The sequence below is a fragment of the Somniosus microcephalus genome, chromosome 9, assembly GCF_052327205.1.
Source record: "Somniosus microcephalus isolate GS21.2 chromosome 9, FLI_Smic_1.0, whole genome shotgun sequence".
In the NCBI taxonomy this organism is placed as follows: Eukaryota; Metazoa; Chordata; class Chondrichthyes; order Squaliformes; family Somniosidae; genus Somniosus; species Somniosus microcephalus.
Window position 1 is genome coordinate 52,099,253 of NC_140995.1, and position 25,327 is coordinate 52,124,579.

The 25,327-nt window shown below is 46.1% G+C and overlaps 1 long non-coding RNA gene across 1 annotated transcript in view; it reads left to right on the forward strand.

The window, feature by feature from the left end:
• LOC147112376 (uncharacterized) overlaps positions 1-24,356 on the forward strand; it is a 32,622-nt gene extending 8,266 nt beyond the window's left edge. Inside the window, exons 2-3 of the long non-coding RNA XR_015079487.1 lie at positions 19,226-19,300; positions 24,258-24,356. This is a non-coding gene — a long non-coding RNA (uncharacterized LOC147112376). The remainder of the gene's footprint in view (positions 1-19,225; positions 19,301-24,257) is intronic.
• Positions 24,357-25,327: the final 971 nt, after the last annotated feature.

Here is a 25,327-nt window from a genome sequence, read left to right on the forward strand (position 1 = left end):
TGATATCAGCAAATAGTGATGATATTTGTCTGTGTTTGATTACTTATGCCTTACAGCATATTTGTCTGTGTTTTTGATTACTTGTGCCTGACCAGCAGAGGTCATGTGAGAGACAAGCAGTCCAGAGGAGTTTTACTTTCAGTTTCATTCTAGATGCATCACAGCATAGTGTGTTCTGTAAAAAGCTGTAGAAAGTCTTGAACAAGACGTTAGATTAAACAACATTCTCTTTCAGAAATGAGTCTTTATTGAACCCAAAAAGAAATCTTACAGAAGGCTGCTGAGTGTCGGTGCTAGAGACTACAGATGGCCTTGCAGGATGCCCTCGACCAGCTCTGGGCCTGGAAGGCCTGGCTGTACACTGCACCACCTCAGCATGGGCGGCGGCAGTCTGGGCTGGCTGGAGGACAGGCAGCGGCAAGGACAATGGCGGAGTGACAGTGGTGGGAGCAGGAATACTGTCATCCTGAGAGAGGACAGCAGGTTCCTGCTCCATTGACACACTGCCACTCCCCCGGAGTAGCACTTCAGCATCACTACCAATCTGCTGCATCACAGATTGCTGGGCTGCTGCGACACCATGAGATCCCCTGTGGACTGTGGTGGTCTCAGCGACGATGGCAGCAGTCAGAGCTTGCGTGACATCAAGCTGAGACTGCATGAGTGCAGTCTGAGACTGGATGGCATCAACCATTGACTGCATTACAGCACTAAGACGTTGTGTAGCTTCCACCTGTGCTGCAGTGGATGCTGCCACATCGCCCATGGCACGTGGCATGAGGTCTGGGTCCCTCTGGTCTCTCAGGGAGTCCACCATCCTTTGCAGACTGCCAAGAATGGGCTCCATGGTGTGCGCAGAGCTCTGTGCAATGTTGGATGCGGACTCCTCTACATTCCTTACCATTGCCGACAAGCTCTCGGGCACCCTTGCCATTGCACCTATCATCTCGGTGTGTATGCCCATCACCCTTCTTGTGAATGCCTCCCCATCGAGGTCCTCATTTGACTCCTGTGCAGCAGAACTCGCCATCGAACTCGCCCTCCGGGGAGCTGGCTCCCGAGCTACCCTTTCCCCCTCACCTTGCTGCAGCCCATTCGTACCCGGTGCATCACCCAGTGCAGACCCCTCTACTAAACTTGCCTCTAAAGATCACGTAGTGCCAGTATCTGAGGTGGTGCCTGCGGGTGAGAGATGCAGTGATGCTGTGCTTCGCTCCTCATCCTCTTCTCCTTCCTTACTCTCAGTGGGAGGCTCAGGGACAGGCTAGTCATCTGGTTGCTGTTTCTCTGAAAGCACAAAGGCACAAGACTCGCTTTAAGGTGAGGGCAGGGGGGCAGGAAGGGAGCAAGGAATGCAGACAGTATAATGAACTGCAAAGTGGGAAAGGTTTGTGGTGTGAGGGGGAAGTGGGATGAGAGAAGGAGAGGGGCTGAACATACCGTTGTTGCCCCCAAGGGGGTCGACGTTGCCGAGGGCCATGGTGCCCACCACCTGCTGTCCAATGAGTCACAGCACTCGCTCCTCCAGGTCTGAAAGCTGCTGGAGCTGCGCATCACCTCCACCTGTTCTCTGCTGCTCCCTCCTATTTTGGGCCATCTTGGCCTGCAAGAGAAACAAATGTGTGTGAGTCAGAGTCCAGCTATGTGTTTGGTAGATATGCCTGCTGTAGTTGAGTAGCTGTGATTGTACGCAAGGCATGAGATGTGGATGTGAGTTTAAGTAGGTGCAGATGCTTGGCGGGTGAGTGGTGGGGGTGTGGTGGTTTGTGCTGTGTGTACAAACTGAGGTTCAGATGCTGGGATGTAGGACCTGCTGAAGCATTTACTCACCTTGACCACCCGAGTGAGGTCGTTGAATTTCTTCCGGCACTGTGTCAGGCTGCGTTCGCCCACACTACTGGCCGAGACCTCCTGGGCCACTTCCCTCCACATTGCCCCGAAGACCTGGGTGAGTGGCCTCCTTCCAGTGTCTGGGAACAGCGCTGCTCTCCTTTGCTCCACTCCAGCGACCAATGCCTCCAATGCCTCGTCCATGAAAGGACAAGCTCTCTCCCTGGGAGTGGGATCAGCCATCACCATCAGGGGATTGAGTTGTTTGCAGTTCGCCTTCACAGCAAGCACTGCTGATACTGATGATCTGCACAATGATGCAACCTCCCCTTTAAGAGCTGGAAGGAGCCAGTGTGAAGGATCATTCCTGATTGCATTGCACCTGAAATTCATTATCAATCTGCTGGTAGCACCCCTGTAGCGCCCTACTGAGGTTCCCCTAAATTGCTCGCTCCTGGAGTGCTAACAGCCAATTTAGGGGAACCTAAGATTCATTAGCACCTGGTGCTAATTTTTCAAGATTTCAGAATTTAGTGCCCAAACGGGGCGATAATGAATTTCTCCCTCCCCCCTGTAATTTGCAGGACATTCTTCATGCATGAACCCAGGTCCGGCACATATTGAAACCAGCCCATAGTGAAACTAGCTTTATGTCCCACCAGTGGTCTCTTGATTGAGGTTGGAGTCTGAATCCGTATGTTGGCACTGTTACCAGCTGGTCCCTGCGGACAGGCGGGCTTTCTCCACAAGCTCTGTTTGGGAAGGGCTCACTCTAACAGAGGAGGTGACTCCCCTCAGCATGAACCCGCACAGTGACAATCCAAGCTTGAAAAACATAAACAGAAGAGGCCGTGAATATTCATCAAACCGTTATTTATACAGAAAGACTGTACTTGGAGCTGTCACAAGATGCAGTTGTTTCATGGACACACACAGGCACAACAAATATCTCGTGAACAAGTAATAATTTGTATTTAGGGTGAATTCTAGTATAAAAAGAAGCAATTTTACTTTTCAAGTGAAAGTGGATATTGTATTTAAAGAAAACCCTCGATTGTTAGTGGCAGCATGATGTAGAGGGTGTTAATTTGGATGTGGCTTTATGCCCAAGATTTTCCACAAGGCAAATACCAGATCACAGCCAAGAGTATGTGTGTGGGGGGTGGGGGTGAGGGTGAGGATGGGGAGAGCAAAGTAGAAAGAGTTCAGGCTTTCTTCCATGGGGGAGAGGTGGTCACCAGGAGTGCCCTGTGCACAACCTCTGGCCAGTGGCTTGAGAGAAGGTGAATGCCTGTACAGATATAAAAAAGGAGGAAAATGCAGATTGTTAATTCTTTACACTGCAATATTACTTTCTCTGTTCTTTAAGTGTTGGATAGAGGCCTTGGCGTTGATTTTGACTTTTGGGTGCCCAACCAGCAGTGCCACCCCAGCCTGGCACCTCTACCCGCAGCAACGAAGAGGCCGTGACGTTGAGGCCTTGGTCTCATTTGCATCAGGCCAGCGAGCAGCTGGGCACCAAATGGGCAACCCAATGCAGCTCGCCAGATTTAGGCTGGCCAATACCGGAATGGCCCGACTGCCAGCCAGTTAAATGCTCGGAGGGGATTGTGATGGCAGAGGGGGTCCCGGGATGCCACTGGCCCAGATCATTTTTGCAGCATCCGGAGGAGCTCTCAGGTTTTATTATTTATTATATTATTCTCAAAGGTTTTATCGCCTGTGGAACTGAACGGAGAGTGCACGATGCACACTACAGTCAGTTCTCTCCAAAATGGCAATTGGGGTCCTATTTGTGCCATACGACCTTCATTTTCACATTAAAAGGAATCTGAAACATACAGGCACTTCGGCCCCCCAGTGGCAGTCTCCTTTTAAAGTTTCGCAGCCCGCATTGACGGGTTTAATGGGGTGATTAGGATATCAACCCCATTTTGAGGCCATTACCCCTCCATTAACGCCAAGTAAAGTAACTTAAAACAGACCGCCTTGCTGTCCATGCCGTGACGGATGGAGAACCTGAACAGCACCGGCACCGGCATTGTTATGTAGGGACCACATTATTGGCCCCAGTGTGTTACTCATCTAGTCTATCCCCCCTTCCCCTTCCCCTAACATTGGCGGTCATGCCATGAGCCACCTAGGCCCCATGTTCTGGAATTCCTTTCCCAAACCCCTCCCTCTGTACCTTTGACCCTCCTTAAAATCCACTTTTTGATCAACATTTCTAATATCTCATTCTTTTGCTTAGCGTCCATTATTTTTCCTTACACCTCTCTGAATCGCCTGGGGACTTTTCTTTTGCAGGTAAAGCTCCAGATCAACAACAACAACAAAAACAACTTGTATTTATATAGTGCCTTTAATATAGTAAACCATCCCAAGGTGTGTCACAGGAGCGTTATCAGACACATGAGATATTAGGACAGGTGACAAGGTTGGTTAAAGAGATAAGTTTTAAGGAGCGTCTTAAAGGAGGATGGTGTGGAGATGCCGGTGTTGGACTGGGGTGGACAAATGTAAGAAATCACACAACACCAGGTTATAGTCCAACAGCTTTATTTGAAATCACAAGCTTTCGGAGCGCTGTTCCTTCATCAGGTGAAGTGGAGAGATGCATAAAAACACAGCTTTTATAGTCAGAGAATAATGTCAGATGTTTACAGGTAACCTTTCTAACTGCCATTTATCACACCTCAGCAGAGAGATTATCACAGCAATCAAAGGTGTAAATGGTGTCCAAACAGGTCAGTCAGGAAAACATTACATCAAAGAACAATGAGGTGGGGTCACAATGGGTCAAATGTTGCAGATGCTGGGGTCTGTATGAAAAACAAAAAAACAGACAAAAAACATTTTTTTTGCTGGAAATCACAGCAGGTCCGGCCACATCTGTGTGGAGAGAACAAGCCAACGACGACTCGAGTCTGGATGACCCTACGTCAGGTGGGGTTACATGTAGCGTGACATGAACCCAAGATCTCGGTTGAGGCCGTCCTCATGGGTGCGGAACTTGGCTATCAGTTTCTGCTCGACGATTTTGCGTTGTCGTGTGTCTCGAAGGCCGCCTTGGAGAATGCTTACCCGGAGATCGGAGGCTGAATGTCCTTGACTGCTGAAGTGTTCCCCAACTGGGAGGGAACACTCCAGCCTGGCGATTGTTGCGCGGTGTCCGTTCATCCGTTGTCGCAGTGTCTGCATGGTCTCGCCGATGTACCATGCTCCGGGGCATCCTTTCCTGCAACGTATGAGGTAGACAACGTTGGCCGAGTCACATGAGTATGTACCATGTACCTGGTGGGTGGTGTCCTCACATGTGATGATGGTATCTGTGTTGATGATCTGGCATGTCTTGCAGAGGTTGCTATGGCAGGGTTGTGTGGTGTCGTGGTCGCTGTTCTCCTGAAAGCTGGGTAATTTGCTGCGAACGATGGTCTGATTGAGGTTAGGCGGCTGTTTGAAGGCGAGTAGTGGAGGCGTGGGGATGGCCTTAGCGAGGTGTTCGTCGTCACCGATGACATGTTGAAGGCTGCATGGCGTAGTTTCTCCGCTCCGGGGAAGTACTGGACGACGAAGGGTACCCTGTTGGTTGTGTCCCGTGTTTGTCTTCTGAGGAGGTCTATGCGATTTTTCGCTGTGGCCCGTCGGAACTGTCGATCAATGAGTCGAGCGTCATATCCCGTTCTTACGAGGGCATCTTTCAGCATCTGTAGGTGTCCATCGTGTTCCTCCTCGTCTGAGCAGATCCTGTGTATTCGCAGGGCTTGTCCATAGGGGATGGCTTCTTTAACGTGGTTAGGGTGGAAGCTGGAGAAGTGGAGCATCCTGAGGTTGTCCGTGGGCTTGCGGTAGAGTGAAGTGCTGAGGTGTCCATCTTTGATGGAGATTCGTGTGTCCAAGAATGAAACCGATTCTGAGGAGTAGTCCATGGTGAGTTTGATGGTGGGATGGAACTTGTTGATGTTATCGTGTAGTCTGCTACACGATGAGCTGAAGTTTACAGAGGATGGAAAATAGGTGTCCGGCTCGGAGGAAATTGGGCTGAGGCAAGGGTGGATATGGGCGATATTATGGAGGTGGAAATAGGCAGTCTTGGTGACGGAGAGGATATGGGATCGGAAGCTCATCTCAGAGTCAAATAGGATGCCGAGTTTGCGAACAGTCTGGCTCAGCCTCAGGCAGTGGCCAGAGAGGGTGATGGTATTGGCCAGTGTAGTTTGTGGCGGAGTCGAAGACAATGGCTTTGGTCTTCCTAACATTTAATTCAAGGAAATTTCCGCTCATCCATGGATGTCCGAAAAGCAGTGTGACAAATCAGAGACAAGTGGAGGGGTCGAGAGAGATGGTGGTGAGGTAGAGCTGGGTGCCGTCAGCAGACATGTGGAAACTAACATGTTTTTGGATAATGTCGCTGAGGGGCAGCATGCAGATGAGAAATAGGAGCAGGCCAAGGATAGATCCTTGGGGTACTCCAGAGGTAACGAAGCAGGAGCTGAAAGAGAGCAATTGCAGGTGATTCTTTGGCTATGACTGGATAGATAAGAATGGAACCAGGCGAGTGCAGTCCCACCCAGCTGGACGACGCTGGAGAGGCGTTGGAGAAGGATGGTGAAATCAACTGTGTCAAAGGTTGCAGACAGCTCGAGAGGGTTGAGGAGGGATAGTTCACCATGGACACAGTCACATAGGATGTCATTTGTAACTTTGATGAGGGCCATTTCAGTGCTATGGCAGGGCCGGAAACTTATTGGAGAGATTCAACCATGGAGTTGCGGGAGAGATGGACATGGATTTGGGAGGCGAAAACACATTAAAGTTGTTTGAGTATCCATCAAAATAAGCTACTGAAAAGTCCTTTAAACGTCATCAACACCTTCAAATTGAGAACTGTGTCTGCTGAATTGAGTTATGTTGGTTATCTGGTGAATTGATAGCCAGTTATGTTGGTTATCTGATGAACTGATAGCCAGTTATGTGGTTATCTGGTGAACTAATAGCCAGTTATGTGGTTATCTGGTGAACCAATAGCCAGTTATGTGGTTATCTGGTGAACTGATAGCCAGTTATGTGGTTATTTGGTGAACTGATAGCCAGTTATGTGGTTATTTGGTGAACTGATAGCCAGTTATGTGGTTATCTGATGAACTGAGCCAGTTATGTGGTTATCTGGTGAACCGATAGCCAGTTATGTGGTTATTTGGTGAACTGATAGCCAGTTATGTGGTTATTTGGTGAACTGATAGCCAGTTATGTGGTTATCTGATGAACTGAGCCAGTCATGCGGTTATCTGGTGAACCGATAGCCAGTTATGTGGTTATTTGGTGAACTGATAGCCAGTTATGTGGTTATCTGGTGAACCGCTAGTCAGTTATGAGGTTATCTGGTGAACTGATAGCCAATTATGTGGTTATCTGGTAAACTGATAGCCAGTTATGAGGTTATCTGGTGAACCGATAGCCAGTTATGTGGTTATCTGGTGAACCGATAGCCAGTTATGTGGTTATCTGGTGAACTGATAGCCAGTTATGTGGTTATCTGGTGAACCGATAGCCAGTTATGTGGTTATCTGGTGAACCGATAGCCAGTTATGTGGTTATCTGGTGAACCGATAGCCAGTTATGTGGTTATCTGGTGAACCGATAGCCAGTTATGTGGTTATATGGTGAACCGATAGCCAGTTATGTGGTTATCTGGTGAACTGATAGCCAGTTATGTGGTTATCTGGTGAACCGATAGCCAGTTATGTGGTTATCATTTAGGTGAAGGGCAGTCACATTTGATAAGATACCTGCATTTAAAGAGGTCATCTCATGCCTCTTCAAAACATTCCCAATACTAGTACCCAAAGCATTCAGGTGTACGTCCATAATGTTAACCTGTCGTTCCTTTTCAGATGCTCCCGTGTATTTTCTATTTTTAATTTAGATTTCCATCATTTGCTGTGCTGGAGGAGGCGGCCTCACCCTGTGCGGGTTTGACACAATATGAGTATACCACCAATGTACCATGAGTATAACACCAGATAGTGCTCAGTGGGTCCTTCAGGGCAGTTCCTTAAACTATTACCTAAAATGTTATGAACCAATGTCTGTAAATTTGAGGCAACCCATTTCAACCAGACATGTCTTTCGATGCCACCAGCTCAGATTCGACAGCTGCAGATTGTGGGTTGATTTATTTTATCCAGTCGCTTTGGGGGCGAGGTTTCCTCTGCACGCTGTTGATTTAAATGTTTAGAGATTGCAGATGCTCTCGCCCGCGCTCTGTAAAGATTGGCCCCTGTGAGAGGAGCTCTGCCCCTGGGTTGTTAGCACGGCGCGTCGTTCCCTGTTCTGGGTGCGACAACCACAGTTTGAGCTGCGCACTGTGAGTAAGGCACTGCCTGGCTGGAACCGGTGCTTCGATCCATAGCTACAGTGTACATCCAGCACCGCTTTACAGCTCTTATACTATAGACTACATTTTAATAAACCTGTCAATAAAAATGAGAAATTGTTGTGATTACCACGTGTAATAGCTTCTCAAACTTGGCACTTTGTTTGTTGGGGAGGGGGTGGAGTTTGTCACTGGGACACAAAGCCAATCAAGCACAGCACAGGAAATGCATCAGCTTGTAGTGTGTAAATAGGTTTTGTAAAACCTGTGTAAAGCACCTGTACACAGTTACTGTGTAAAGTACCCATGTACATAACTTGTGTACGGTACCTGCGTCCTGTATCCATGTACAGTCCTTTTGTAGAGTACCTGTATAAAGTATCCAGGTATGATACTTGTATACAGTACCCATATGCAGTACAGTGTACAGTACCTATTTACAGTATCTGGATACAGTAGCCATGTGTACAATATCTATTTATAGTACCTGTGTACAGTACCCATGTATAGTACTGTGTACAATATCTATTTATAGTACCTGTGTACAGTACCTGTGTACAGTGCTGTGTACAATATCTATTTATAGTACATGTGTACAGTACCCATGTATAGTACTGTGTACAATATCTATTTATAGTACATGTGTACAGTACCCATGTATAGTACTGTGTACAATATCTATTTATAGTACATGTGTACAGTACCCATGTATAGTACTGTGTACAATATCTATTTATAGTACATGTGTACAGTACCCATGTACAGTACTGTGTACAATATCTATTTATAGTACCTGTGTACAGTAGCCATGTACAGTACTGTGTACAATATCTATTTATAGTACCTGTGTACAGTAGCCATGTGCAGTACTGTGTACAATATCTATTTATAGTACCTGTGTACAGTACCCATGTATAGTACTGTGTACAATATCTATTTATAGTACCTGTGTACAGTAGCCATGTACAGTACTGTGTACAATATCTACTTATAGTACCTGTGTACAGTAGCCATGTGCAGTACTGTGTACAATATCTATTTATAGTACCTGTGTACAGTACCCATGTATAGTACTGTGTACAATATCTATTTATAGTACCTGTGTACAGTAGCCATGTACAGTGCTGTGTACAATATCTATTTATAGTACCTGTGTACAGTAGCCATGTATAGTACTGTGTACAATATCTATTTATAGTACATGTGTACAGTACCCATGTATAGTACCATGTACAATATCTATTTATAGTACCTGTGTACAGTACCCATGTATAGTACTGTGTACAATATCTATTTATAGTACCTGTGTATAGTACCCATGTATAGTACTGTGTACAATATCTATTTATAGTACCTGTGTACAGTAGCCATGTACAGTACTGTGTACAATATCTATTTATAGTACCTGTGTACAGTAGCCATGTGCAGTACTGTGTACAATATCTATTTATAGTACCTGTGTACAGTACCCGTGTACAGTGCTGTGTACAATATCTATTTACAGTACCTGTGTACAGTAGTATTGTACAGTGCTGTGTACAATATCTATAGTACCTGTGTACAGTACCCATGTACAGTGCTGTGTACAATATCTATTTACAGTATCTGGATACTGTACCCATGTAGAGTACTGTGTACAATATCTATTTATAGTACCTGTGTACAGTAGTATTGTACAGTGCTGTGTACAATATCTATAGTACCTGTGTACAGTACCCATGTAGAGTACTGTGTACAATATCTATTTATAGTACCTGTGTACAGTACCCATGTACAGTGCTGTGTACAATATCTATTTATAGTACCTGTGTACAGTGCCCATGTACAGTGCTGTGTACAATATCTATTTATAGTACCTGTGTACAGTAGCCATGTGCAGTACTGTGTACAGTATCTTTATAGTACCTGTGTACAGTGCCTATGTATAGTGGTATTGGGGAAGAATTGCTGAGGTCGCTGCCAATGCATTCCAAACTGAATATAAAGAAGCATGTTGTGCCTGGACTCCTGCTGCTGGCTCTTTGGCATCCTATTTCTGCTGCTCCCTCCCTTTCTGCTGTCCCTCATGCCAGACCTCCATCGATGCAGCAAGCAGTACAGTGCGGCAATTTGTTCAGAACTCACAGAGGAAGGTGACAAGGCCCCGCACCCTCCCTGAGTGATTCAGGCATTGTGTATGTTGTTTGCGCACCCTGAAATCTTGCTTGGTGGGCATCATTGTTCTGACATGGATATCGCTATATCTTTTCTGTGATTGAGTAGGGGGCTCCCAGAGGGTCATCGACTATGGGCTAAGCGTCTCAGGCTTGGGTTTAGTCTCAGTTGTAAGAGAATTTAGAAAAATCAACAGATTTGCTCACCAGTTTTTGGAACTGTTTACATCAGAAACAAAATGTATGTCTTTATGTTAAAATGTTTTTTTTCAACATTTAGGGGGAAAAAACATTTACTTTTGGATTTTAATGTCAACTAAAGATGGTCCAAACTGACATCTTTATCAGAGATGGCGTGTGAGGTGGATCTGTTTCCCTGTTCACTCATTTTGAACCTGTGTAGACCTCTTGGGAAAAAGTAGACAGATCTAATATCTATAAACAAGGAAGAGGTCTGTTGAATTTGGGAGAGGTTGACTTTGTTTCAAGGTCTGCATATGGGACCTTTTCTACAAAACAATTGATTGCTTGTAGCTTTTTGCATTAGTATTTCTACACATGTTGGTTTCCAGTAGGGATTTGACTTTATAAAGTTTTCTACATAGGTTTTGAGTGTTATCTCTGATCCAAGATCTCTGCGTTCCTCCAATTTTGGCCTCTTGCGCATCCCCGATTTTCATCGCTCCACCATTGGTGGCCGTGCCTTCAGCTGCCTGTGCTCTAGAATTCCCTCCCTAAACCTCACTGCCTCTTTACCTATCTCTCACCTCCTTTAAAATTCTCCTTAAAATGTACCTCTTTGACCAAGCTTTTGGTCACTTGCCCTAATGTGGTTATGTGGCTCAGTGTTTGCTAACGGTCCTATGAGGTGCCTTGGGACATTTTACTATGTGAAAGGCACTCTATAAATGCAAGTTGCTGTTGTTATATCTGAGTATTTCTATGTGAATGGGGCAGATCTGTAAAAATGAATACTGCATGCCTGTGAGATGAAAACTGTCAATTCAATTATGCAGCTTCTTTGCTGTTGAGAAAGATTTAGGGATATGTTCTCTGGAGCGAAAATTTAATCTTATTTTACTGAATATAGTTAGGGCATGGGAGTAGAAGATGAGGTGAGGTGAAATTATTGGAAATAAAAAGAAAATGTTGGAAACAGACACAGGTCAGTCAACATCTGTGGAGAGAAACAGACAAGTTAATATTTCAGTTGAGGGCCCTTCTTCAGAACTTAGAAAACTGCTTTTAATAAGGGCCTGCACCCAAAATGTGAACTTGTTCACGATCGGAGATGGAAGGTAGAAGCCAAGGGCAGGGGAGGCCCAAGGTGTTATTTTGGGGTCTGGAGGAATATTCCTGCTTCTCCTGGCCCACAACAAATCTTTAAAATAGATTTAAATCTCTGGGCCTCCTGCGGCTGGGTCCTGGTGGGCTTGAGACCATGCGGGTCTTAGTCAAGCCAGCAGTTAAAATGGTGTAGGCGTCCTGATGATGTCATTGGGACATGCACGCCATTGAAATTAGGCTCCCACTTCTCTGGGGCAGGTGGCCTTCCCATGCCTGAATCCAGGCATGTTAAAATGGTGGTGGTGGGGCGGGAAGGCAGCTTGAACACCACCCACCCCGCCCCCCCCTTCCCGCCCCGTCATTTTACTGTCCACCCACATTGTTCCCTCTGAGGCCGGGGGAAGGGTTAATGTGTACAGTTGGATCCATTTTAGAATAGCCAGTACATGGTTGGCAGAAGGAGTGAACTGGACCAGGCAATGGTCATAGAGTTATACAGCACGGATAGAGGCCCTTCGGCCCATCGTGTCCGCGCCGGCCATCACGCCCTGTCTAATCTAATCCCATATTCCAGCATTTGGTCCGTAGCCTTGTATGCTATGGCATTTCAAGTGCTCATCCAAATGCTTCTTGAATGTTGTGAGGGTTCCTGCCTCCACAACCCTTTCGGGCAGTGAGTTCCAGACTCCAACCACCCTCTGGGTGAAAAAGTTCTTTCTCAAATCCCCTCTAAACCTCCCGCCCTTTACCTTGAATCTATGCCCCCTAGTTATTGACCCTTCTACTAAGGGAAAAAGCTCCTTAGTATCCATCCTATCTATGCCCCTCATAATTTTGTACACCTCAATCATGTCCCCCCTCAGCCTCCTCTGCTCCAAGGAAAACAAACCCAATCTGCCCAGTCTCTCTTCATAGCTGAAGCGTTCCAGCCCTGGTAGCATCCTGGTGAATCTCCTCTGCACCCTCTCCAAAGCTATCACATCCTTCCTGTAGTGTGGCGACCAGAACTGCACACAGTATTCCAGCTGTGGCCTAACCAGTGTTTTATACAGCTCCATCATAACCTCCTTGCTCTTATATTCTATGTCTCTTATTCTATGCTTCTTATTATATATGTTCTTATGACTGAAGCCAATACTCTCCATTTATCTGTAAGACACAGACCACTGCCATTTATGCACTATGGTGTGGAGATGCCGGTGTTGGACTGGGGTGGACAAATGTAAAAAGTCACACAACACCAGGTTATAGTCCAACAGTTTTATTTGAAATCACAAGCTTTCGGAGCGCTGCTCCTTCGTCAGGTGAAGTGGAGAGATGCATAAAGACACAGCTTATATAGTCAGAGAATAATGCCAGATGATTACAGGTAATCTTTCTAACTGCCATTTATCACACCTCGACAGAGAGATAATCACAGCAATCAAAGGTGTGAATGGTGTCCAAATTGGTTAGTCAGGAAAACATTACATCAAAGAACAATGAAGTGGGGTCACAAGGGGTCAAATGTTGCAGATGCTGGGGCCTGTATGAAAAACAAAAAACAGACAAAAAAACATTTTTTTTGCTGAAAATCACAGCAGGTCCGGCCGCATCTGTGTAGAGAGAACAAACCAACGACGACTCAAGTCTGGATGACCCTACGTCAGGTGGGGATACATGTAGCGTGACATGAACCCAAGATCCCGGTTGAGGCCGTCCTCATGAGTGCGGAACTTGGCTATCAGTTTCTGCTCTATGATTGCTGAAAGCTGGAGAACAGCGACCACGACACCACACAACCCTGCCACGGCAACCTCTGCAAGACATGCCAGATCATCAACACAGATACCATCATCACACGTGAGGACACCACCCACCAGGTACATGGTACATACTCATGTGACTCGGCCAACGTTGTCTACCTCATACGTTGCAGGAAAGGATGCCCCGGAGCATGGTACATCGGCAAGACCATGCAGACACTGCGACAACGGATGAACGGACACCGCACAACAATCGCCAGGCAGGAGTGTTCCCTCCCAGTTGGGGAACACTTCAGCAGTCAAGGACATTCAGCCTCCGATCTTCGGGTAAGCATTCTCCAAGGCGGCCTTCGAGACACACGACAACGCAAAATCGTAGAGCAGAAACTGATAGCCAAGTTCCGCATTCATGAGGACGGCCTCAACCGGGATCTTGGGTTCATGTCACGCTACATGTAACCCCACCTGATGTAGGGTCATCCAGACTCGAGTCGTCATTGGTTTGTTCTCTTTACACAGATGCGGCCGGACCTGCTGTGATTTCCAGCAAAAAAAATGTTTTTTTGTCTGTTTTTTGTTTTTCATACAGACCCCAGCATCTGCAACATTTGACCCCTTGTGAACCCACCTCATTGTTCTTTGATGTAATGTTTTCCTGACTAACCTATTTGGACACCATTCACACCTTTGATTGCTGTGATTATCTCTCTGCCGAGGTGTGATAAATGGCAGTTAGAAAGATTACCTGTAATCATCTGGCATTATTCTCTGACTATATAAGCTGCGTCTTTATGCATCTCTCCACTTCACCTGACGAAGGAGCAGCGCTCCGAAAGCTTGTGATTTCAAATAAAACTGTTGGACTATAACCTGGTGTTGTGTGACTTCTTGCATTTATGCACTAATCATTGGATATTATTGCTGAGATTCTCGTTATAAATTATCAATAATTTCATTACAACATGGATGTTATTTCATTATGTCAGCCATGGCTCAGTCGGTAACACCCTCGTTTCTGAGTCAGAAGGTCATAGGCTTAAGTCCCACTCCAGAAACTTGAGCACAAAATCTAGGCCGACACTCCCGTGCCGTACTGAGGGAGTGCTGCACTGTCGGAGGTGCTGACTTTCGGATGAGACGTTAAAACCGAGGCCCCGTTTGCCATCTCAGGTGGATGTAAAAGATCCCATGGCACGATTCGATAAAGAGCAGGGGAGTTCTTCCGGTGTCCTGACCAATATTTATCCCTCAACCTACATCACTAAAAACAGATTATCTGGTCCTTTATCTCATTGCTGTTTGTGGGAACTTGTTGTGCGCAAATTGACTTCCGCATACCCTGCATTACAACAGTAACTATACTTCAAAAATATTTCATTGGCTGTAAAACTCTTTGGGACGTCCTAAGGTCATGAAATTTGCTATATAAATGTAAGTTTCTTTTTTTTTATTTAGCTGAGTTGCAGAGGAAGTGTACTGGGGCTTTGGGACAGGAATACTTTATCAACTGAGTTCACTCAAATTAAGGGGCAGATGGATAGGTGCTTAAACTGTTTGTGAAGTACAATGGCTGCAGTGTAGCGGTACTACCGAGTTAATATACATAATTCCCTTTAACTTACCTGTACGGGGCGTTTCTCCTTTGGTAGCGTGGGCGAACGCGATGACGCGGGTAAACGTGATGACGCAGGCGAACGCAAGGACATCACGTCGCACATCACGTGATGGCCCCAAACGCGGGCAAATGTGATGACGTCACGACGCACATCACGTGACGGCCCCAAGCGCGGGAAACACAAGCAATGCGATGACGTCACGACGCAAACGCGATAATGTCATCGCACAAACCTCCGGACTAGCTGGTCAGTCCTCGTGGCGTCCCCACTGGGGAAAGACCTGTTCCACGACTCTCCTGCATCGTTCTACGTTGTTTGCTGTACCTCATCTTATCCAACATTAAAAACCAGTTTGTTGTTCTTCCGAGTTGAACTCCGTTATTGGTTAGGTATACGACAATACCTACATTGGTGACCCTGTATCCGTGAACGTTTTTCGCGGAAGAAACGCACAGCCTGAACCTCGTCTTCACAGAAGACGACCGACGTGCACAGCCGAATTCGTCCAACACCTACATTGTTGACCCAACGACGTGGGGACGGGAATTCATCAAAACCTACAATTGGTGAGCCCGTTTTCCATGAACATTTTTCGCGGAAGCAGCGCACAGCCTGAACCCCATCTCTGTGAACCATTTCACAGAGGAAGAGCACGGCGAACAACATCTGACAAGCAACAACCGACGAACACCAATTCCTACATTGGCGACCCCGCCTTTGCAAACGTATTCGCAAAGGAAGTGCAGCCTGGAGGTGAGCCCGTTTTTCACGAACGTAACGCAGCCAGATCCCGATTTTTGTGAACGATTTTCACAAAAGAAGCACGCCATGGAAGCATCAACCATTTCGCTGTTGCTACCGCAATACAGGGAGCAGCAACCGCCCTCGTGCTTTCTTCAGGTAGAAGCCTCGTTCGCCAAGAACATCGATGCGGCGCAGACCATGCACCTGCTTACGGTCTCCGTATTCGACATTTCTACCGCCACACGGATCGTCCGCCTCCACGACATCTCCCAACGCAACAGCAAGTATACATCCCTCCAAGCGCGGGCTCCGCAGGTTTTCGGGCCCACAAGATCGGAGCGCGCCGCCACGGAGATGCCACGAGGACTCGCTCCTCATGAACCACGAGGACCCATCCCTCGCGAACCACGAGGATCCATCCCTCGCAAACCACGAGGACCCATCCCTCGTGAAACACGAAGACTCATTCCCCGCCGACGATGCACCAGCCCGTCAGCCTGCTGGTCGTGTTTTCTACCACTCTTTTCGGCGTGAAAGCAAAGCGTTGCCACCCTCCCGGCAGTTTTCTACTTAAATCAACAACAACTCGAAGCGTTGCCGCCCTCCCAGCAGTTTTCTACTTAAATCAACAACAACTCGAAGCGTTGCCGCCCTCCCGGCAGTTTTCCCCCTCAAGCAACAACAACTTGAAGCATACCACCCTCTCTACAGTGTTCCCCTCGACAAAAGCAACCATCTACTGACGCTGCAAACATCGATGATGGGTCCAACGGGCATCCCGCGGCCGCGATCGGCCACGCGAAGATTGCTGTCATCACTGATCAACGCAGCAACTGTTAACTCGCTTCAGTGTTAACACTACGGCACGCACCGTTCCGTGCGTTCCTGACTTCTACAGAGTTCGCTCGCCTGTCGGCGGGTTCACCCACCCACCAAGACCCACGTTCCTTTTCTCCTGGATCGCCCGTTCGGCGTTCCTGCAGACTTCGTCAGACTGGGGACTTTTTCCAACATCAGCAGAGCCATAGTCCGCGCCTGCCCGGCTTGCAAGCCACCACGAGTTGGCCAGCATATTTCGACCTCGCCCGCCTGACCATCAGCCGCTCATCGTTGTTACGGCACACCAGGTACGATTGTCCGCCTCTATGACGCGGCCATCTGTTTTGCCCCGGCGCCCGCTTCGAACCACGGGCTGCAGAGGTCACACGTCTTCACGGTCCTTCGCACGGCTGGATACGTATTATTCGCCACGACGCACACAAGGATCCGCTCACGATCAGCACCTTTAGACCTCGCCCGCCACGATGTGACTGCACGACCGCCGAGACCACCGGCCACCCATCGTCCTTTCGCCAACCCAAGTACGACGCCTGCCAGACTGCCAGCCACCCAACAGTTTCCGTCTCGAGACTACAGGACTCGTTCATTAAAGTGAATTCTGGGGGGGCGTATGTAGCGGTACCACCGAGTTAATATACATAATTCCCTTTAATTTACCTGTACGGGGCATTCCTCCTTTGGTAGCGCGGGCGAACGCGATGACGCGGGCGAACGCGAGGACGTCACGTCGCACATCACGTGACGGCCCCAAGCGCGGGCAAACGTGATGACGTCACGACGCACATCACGTGACGGCCCCAAGCGCGGGAAACACGAGCAACGCAATGACGTCACGACGCAAACGCGATAACGTCATCGCACAAACCTCCGAACTAGCTGGTCAGTCCTCGTGGCGTCCCCACTGGGGAAAGACCTGTTCCACGACTCTCCTGCATCGTTCTACATTGTTTGCTGTACCTCATCTTATCCAACATTAAAAACCAGTTTGTTGTTCTTCCGAGTTAAACTCCGTTATTGGTTAGGTATACGACAATACCTACAGCAGGATATTTTGGTTTAGTATCGTGGTCCTCCTTCAGATGTACACTGGCAAATTGTTGGTTGAATCCCTATTTATGCCAAATTCAACACCTAAGAGTATTCAGTTAATCCTTTGATTAACAGAAGGAGATGTTCACTCTGCTTCACGCAGTGTTTGATTGAAGTTTAATTTGTACTTGGAGATATTTGATTGTGGTGTTAACCTGACTCTGAAGCTGGCTGATTTGGTGCAGTATGCTTCAGCCACTCTGTAGATGCTTTAACTGGTCTGTTTACTTGAAGGTAAGTGGTATGAGAGGTTATTTGTAGACTGAGATTTAACTATGATTTCAATGTGTTTTGTCTTATCTTGACTTCAGTATGTCAGTGCAGTGTAATTATTTCATGACCTTTTAAACCTTCCTCAGCTGTAGGAAAATTCAACTGTCATGTTGCTAAGAATCCATATTTATGCTTAATAAAGGGATTAACTCAATATACTTAGCAATGCATTTATTACAGAGATTGGGTTCCAAAGTACTGTTGCAATTAAGTACTTTGAACGACATCTTCCTCTTGGGACCATTTTGCAGTTGGAATCCTTGTGCATGATTGAGTCAGAAAGCAAACAGAAAGATTGTAAAATGACTGCCCAGGTGGTGAAAAAACTGTCTTCAGCAAGTTTGTTCACAGCGGGGAAGGATTCACACATCAGGGAACACAAATTACAGAGTTAGAAATAAGAAGTGGGGAAGTCAGATGAAACCTTTTCACCCAAAGAAAAAGAATAGTGGAGTACATTACCAGGGAAAGGCATTGAAGTGGACAGGTTCAAGAGACAAATTGGATGTGTTCCTGGAGACAGAGGAATTAAGGAGGATGGTTAAGAGATAAGGGAGACTGACCTATCAGTAAAGGACAGACTTGATGGGTCTAATCCAATTATTTGTCATTTTCTCTTTATCTCATTTCCTAGTTGTGCATCCTGGTGTCACCACATAGAGAATTCTGTTAGTGAGCATACTGTTCAATATTTGTACCATTTTCTCAGTTCTTCTGCAGGCCCTTGGGACACACAGGACGCGTTGCTCATTTTAAACGGGCAATTAAATCAGCCATTGCTGTGCTGCCACCAGGGAGAAAAGGCCATTTGAGGATACTTCTCGTATTAGGTGAAAAGCCCGCCCTGCAGAAATGATCTTCAAGTACCTGAGGAGATTAGCTGTTGGAAAGCCTGTTAGGTCTATGGAACCTGAAACAAGTGCAGCTTTGTGCCAGCTGCACGCAGTTCATTTGGTAACAGGAGGAGGCCATTCAGCCCCTCGGGCCTGCTCCGCCATTCAATTGGATCATGGCTGATCTGCACCTGCATTTTACCGCCTTTTCTCCACATCGCTTGATACCCTTACCTAAACAAAAATCTATTTATGTCTTGTTTTTTTTTATTTAACTTTTTTTTAACAGTTATTTGGGCATAGCAATTATAACTCAGTTCATTTTTTTAATGCTGTGATTATTTCAAGAGTCAGGACCAAAAATCAGATTATTTTTCTAAGGGACGTGTTACCGACAGCATGTGATCTAATGCAGCCTTTTTCCCCCCTGTGCTCACAGATGCCTTATGTCCTACCATTCAATCCGAGGGACTGCACTCCAAACAGACACAGAGGCACCATGTTGAAGCTTCAGGTAAATTATATTAAATTGTTAACACTGCTTCCAATATCCATTTCAATTAAGTAAACAATACTAATAACAACAGAAAATGCTGGAAAAACTCAGCATGTCAGGCAACATCCGTGGAGAGAAATTTGAGTTGACGTTTCGGGTTGAACCCTTCTTCAAAACTGGAAAGAAAAGAAACTAGATCGAAGGCAGGGCTGCGATCGGACAAAAGAATAAAAGAAAAAAAGAAGTAAAAAAGATTAGAAGCTAGACGAGATGGTAATAGGCTGGGATTAGGTGTAAAGTGTACTGGCAGGGCAAAAGATAGCTGCCAGGTGTGAGAGAGAAACAAAAGGAAAGGGGGGGGGGGGGGAAAGGAGCGGAACAATTACAAGAGAAAATGAAATGGGGGCCGAGCTTATGATCTGAAATTGTTGAACTCGATATTGAGTCCGGAAGGCTGCAGAGTGCCTAATCGGAAGATGAGGTGCTGTTCCTCGAGTTTACGTTGAGCTTCCGTGGAACAATACAAGAGGCCAAGGACGGTGAGGTCCGAGTGGGAATGGAGCGGTGAATTAAAATGACAGGCGACCGGAAGCTCGGGGTCACCCTTACGGACTGAACGGAGGTGTTCCGCAAAGCGGTCACCCAATCTGCGTTTGGTCTCCCCAATGTAGAGGAGACCGCATCGTGAGCAGCGAATACAGTATACTAGATTGCGAGAAGTACAAGTAAATCGCTGTTTCACCTGGAAGGGGTGTTTGGGGCCCTGGACAGTGGGAAGGGGGGAGGTATAGGGGCAGGTGTTACATCTCCTCCGCTTGCACGGGAAGGTGCCAGGCGAAGGGGAAGGGCTGTTTGGGGTGATAGAGGAGTGGACTAGGGTGTCTCGGAGGGAGCGGTCCCTGCGGAATGCTGAAAGGGGAGGGGAGGGGAGGGAATACTAATGATCTTTGTTTATTTTATTTATGTCACAATTTAATACTATTAAGGACTGCACTTTACTCCTGGCAATTCTGTTGATTTTTTGCACTAAAAGAAAATTATCCAGTAATTTGAATTAATCAATGCAAGTGGGAATTTATTGCTAAAATCTAGAATTATCATATAGTTTGAATCAAGAGGAGAAGGCTTTAGGCTATAAGAAGATCTTACTTTTTCTATATTCCCTTTGCTGTAACTAAGTCATAATCATGTCCTATAGAAAAATACAATTGCACTATTACAAGCTTGAGAATATTAATATTTAAAGTGGAGGGTTCGAGAGAGGTGGTGGTGAGATAGAGCTGGGTGTCGTCAGCGTACATGTGGAACCTGAAATCAGGTCTTCAGATGATGTCGCTGAGGGGCAGCATGTAGATGAGAAATAGGAGGGGGCCAAGAATAGATCCTTGGGGGACTTCAGAGATAATGGTGCTGAACTTAAAGAGCAAAATTCAGCTGTTAGTTAATCCATTTTTGGAGGGGTAGAAATAGAGGGGATCACAGATAGCCCACAGGACTTCTACTGCCATTCTCCCACTTCCTTCTCGTATCTTTTTTTTCGTTGTAATTAAGTGTAGGGGTCAAAAGGAGAAAAATTCAAAAACTGGTTGGCCCATTTTCTGTGTTTGAATTGTCTCTTAATGCCCAGCCATCCAATGCATAACAGGGTCACAGACACAAAGGGGTCAATGTTAACCTAACCTGTCCATTGGGAAACTGACGGGATGGGGTGCATCGCTGGTTTTGCACCCCGCCTGAATTTACTCTCCATCGAAGTCAAGATAGAGCAATATTGTGCGGGGTGTAAAACCAGCGAGTTGGGATAAAATTGCCCCCACAGTTCTTCTTCTGACAAACCTACTTGTCAGTCGCAGGTCAACTCAACAATTGCAAATGCAGTCAACCTTTCATCCTCTGTGTACTGAGGAGAAGTATCTGTCTTAAACTGCTGGTTCACAAACAAATAGAATGGAAGCAATTACAGCAATTTATACCAGAGGCAAAGTACAGTTAACTCTCTGACTGTTGCCGCTTCACCAACCTGTTATTTTATAATATTACAAAGATTGTTGAAACTGCCTTTGAGTGCTGGAAATCTTTGCTGCTTTCCAAATACGTGAGTTTCCTTTGGTGAATTAGTGAGTTATTTCCTCAAAATGTGATATTGAAAAGTAGAATCATAAAAAAAGGAACATTTTAGAGAAGGGTACAAGTATAGTTTTGGTAGATTTATTCCATTTTGATGCGGTCATGTATTCTTCAATAAGGTTAATAAAATATTCATACAAATTAACCTATGACATATGGCACTGCATCTAGGTTCCTAGGTTAAGTGTGTGTCCTATATCTTTGACAGCGATCAGAGCTGTCAACACTGGGCAGCTCCCACCTGAGAGATTTGCAATTGTGCTTCAACCTCATCCTCAACACATAACTTCATGGCAAAAACAAACGCAATCCTCCGTCTGTAATCAGAACAGAAAATGCAGGTCTCCTGTATGCCTATCAGTGGTATCATAGTAAATAAAAGTAATCAACACCAATTTTTGCACTGGTGGATTTAGAATTTTTTAAAGGGGAAGTAAATTTTTACAGTGTCAAATTTATTTCCCATGAAGGGTATTCACCATCTCCCCCAGGAGATTTTGATTTTCTTTAACACTTTTCTGATGCGTTTCCCAGCATTGTGAAGTCCACTGTGATTCAACACTTGAAGCCAGAAAATAATGGAACGGTTTTATTCAAATAAACGTCGTTGTTATTAATCACAATTGACTGTGGATTTTTGTACCACTGGAATCTGTGAGTATAGCACAGGAGGCCAACATGTATGCAGGTGCCATAACTGGATGAGATAATCATGTAAATAATAACCAGGTCGGCAGTCATCTGCTTTTGGAGCATTTCCAGCCCCCATTCCCTGAGGTTGTGCTGCATTTTGAGATGGCTTACAGATTTGAATTATTCCTTATGCACCACTGCTCTGCACGAAGTACTGCAACAAAATAGCTTTACAATTAGCAAAGGTTGGTGTCAGTAAGTGGCACACGATCTCATGGGTGTTCTTGGGTTTCCAAAATATTCAGTAAAATCGATTTTGCAGCAAGTATTCAACTGGCAAAAAAAATATATAAACTGCCACATCACCAGCTATACTACATTGAATTTTCAGTACAGAAACAGGCCATTCTGTCCAACTGGTCTATGCCGGAGTTTATGCTCCACATGAGCCTCCTCCCACCTTACTTCATCTAACCCTATCAGCATAACCTTCTATTCCCTTCTCCCTCATGTACTGATCCAGCTTTCCCATAAATGTATCTATACAGGAAACTTTGGTTTATCTGGAGGTTGTATGTCCGGAAACCTCGATCTACCAGCAGAAATCAGGAGCCGTTTTGTTAGGTTTTTTTTCTTCTCGTGGCTTTTTTTTTCAAACAGTCAGGCTCTGGAAAGTGTCTCTGAAGCTGTTGCTAAGCTACAGAGATGCTTCCAAGGTACGGGCCGACTGTTTACAAGCTGTTGCTAAGCAACAGTGTTTGTTGTCAGATACGGAGATGAAAACCTCCGTATGCTTCAACATTAACTTTGTATGTCCGGCAGTTTTGATAGATCGGCAACACGCCGGTCCCGTCGGTGCCGGATATCACAAAGTTTCCTGTATAACTTGAGACTAACAGTAACTCATTCATGTTATCTCACTTATCCAGTCAGCTTTACCTGCAGAGGCCATTCATTACATGTCTTAACTGGCCACGCCCCTGAATGATTTCGAAAATCAAACAGCCCATTTTCCTGGGTTAGGGCTCATTAGAGATGTGCAGTGGACTCCTGGCGGGATTCCTGCCACCAAGATGGAGCTCGCCAGTGGGGAAGAGTAGAATTCCGCCAAAGCTTGGATTGAAGACTCGAACTAAAGGCCTTGACGGAGACCGAGACCTCCAACAGATGTGTCTGGCGCCACTTGGAGGATGAGGAGGCTGCTACAAGGCACTCTCCCGCCATCTGGGTATTTACCACCCCTACCTAGGGCCAACCAATACTTCTCACATGCTGGCCCCAAAAAAGGGGTGTTAAATGCGCAGGGCAATCATCCAGAACCTCAGGCCCCACTCCTGCCATCATTTGCACGTGGCGGGTGGGAGCAATCAGCAGGCAGTGCCGGCTCAGGTGGGGCGGAGGGAGGGAAATCCCATTGGATGGTGAGCCAGCAGTGGGCCTCAATGCCTGAAGTTTCAAACATTCTCTGGCATAATTCCACCCAACTTTGGGTGGCATTGTAGAGGAGAATTTCTTCCCTCAGGCTCCTAGGAGGCTTGACATCAACATGTCCAACCAAAGTAGAGCAGCAATCACCAAAGCCGATAGAATGTTGAATTATATAGGCAAACCAGTATTCAGGTCAGAGAAAGTTTTGCTCGAACTGTACAGTACTCTGGTCAGACCACACCTCGAGCACTGTGTCCAGTCCTGGTCACTGAGAACTGAACATAAAGGAGACATTCAAGTGCTGGAGACAATGCAGAGAAGAACCACAAGGTTGATTCCGAGTGTCAGAGGCCTGTGTTATAAGAAAAGATTTGAGAAACTTGGGCTAGTCAACCTTGAATGGAGACATCCAACAGATTATGTTATAGAGATATACAAGATTGAGTTAATTTTATTGAGTAGGACAATGGTCAACAGAATCAAACAAGTAAAAGGCAAATTTAGGACCAATATTGGGAAATTCTTCTTTACACCAAAAGTGTTCAATATGTGGAATGGGCCTCCAGACAGAGCAACGGAAGCAAAAATCCTGGAATCGATTGGATGCTGCAATGGGGAAATACTTTAGGATATTTCTAGCTAGGCGGAATGGACTCCCTCATCCTTAATTATCTTATGACTTTGCGAGAAAGATGCTAAAACAGCGATATCAGCAAACACTGTGTCAGCAGTGTTACCGTATCCACACAGTATATTGATTTGAATGGATTTATGATTTTTATTTCAGGGTTCGATCTAGTGCAGAGATTTTCCTTGACACGTTCAGCGGCAGCAAGCAAAACTTCTCAAGGCCCCCCGCTTATCAGAATGGGAAGAAAACTGTTGATCAGATCCACACAGTAGGCACTACTATTTCTTTTTACTCTTCACTCAATTTTCTATTTGTTTGAAATGATGGGCTGGATTTTGCTCTCAGCGGTGATTGAACGATGCCAGTCGTTCATTACACTTACACTTGGCCACAGACTTTCTATGGGCTTTTGCACTGGAACTTGCAGTGATTAGAAATCCATTTTGGCACAGCGCCTTACATGACTTGGTGTCAAATCGGGGACGCACAAGAGGGCAGAAGTGGAGGAGCGCAGAGATCTCGGAGGGTTGTTGGGCTGGAGGAGGTTACAGAGATAGGGAGGGGCAAGGCCATGGAGGGATTTAAAAACCAGGGTGAGAATTTAAGCTCAGCAGTTTGCCTTTAACGTTTGGTGGATATAAAAAGGTCATCAGGGCTGTTTTATAGGTGCTGATATGTGAGTGTGTAAACATTAAGTGCTATATGTTCTCCTGCATTCCTGGTTTACGCAATTAACACATGACCACTTGGCAAGGAAGTGCATTTTTGACTGTTTCTCCCAAAGCGAGTTTATAGCTTGTAACCCATGAGCAGCTGCGAGCCCTGACAGATGACACCGTGTGTCAGCTGGAAAGGAAACCGTGTCTAGAAACTTTGCATGTGCTTCACCTTAATCTCAGGAAATGAAAGGGGATCATCTTTCCTCGTCTGGGCGGTATTCAACAAGCTGTGAATCCGCTGGCGCATATTAAGTTAGACGCTTACACCGAAAGCGTGCAAAGGCAGCTTCTTCCTTTATTTAAACCCGGAAACCCAGGAGATCAGTTTTTGATTCAGAAGCAGAATGCACTCGTGGGGTTTTACCTCCAGCCTTTTCCCCTGAGTGGAAAGAATCTTCATCCTGCTGCATGTGAAGACTAGCAACTGTAACTGATCTTGTTTTTTTTCAACATGCCATCAAGGAGTCTCGAGGATTGTTGCAGTAGGTAGTGAGCAACTGGGCCAAG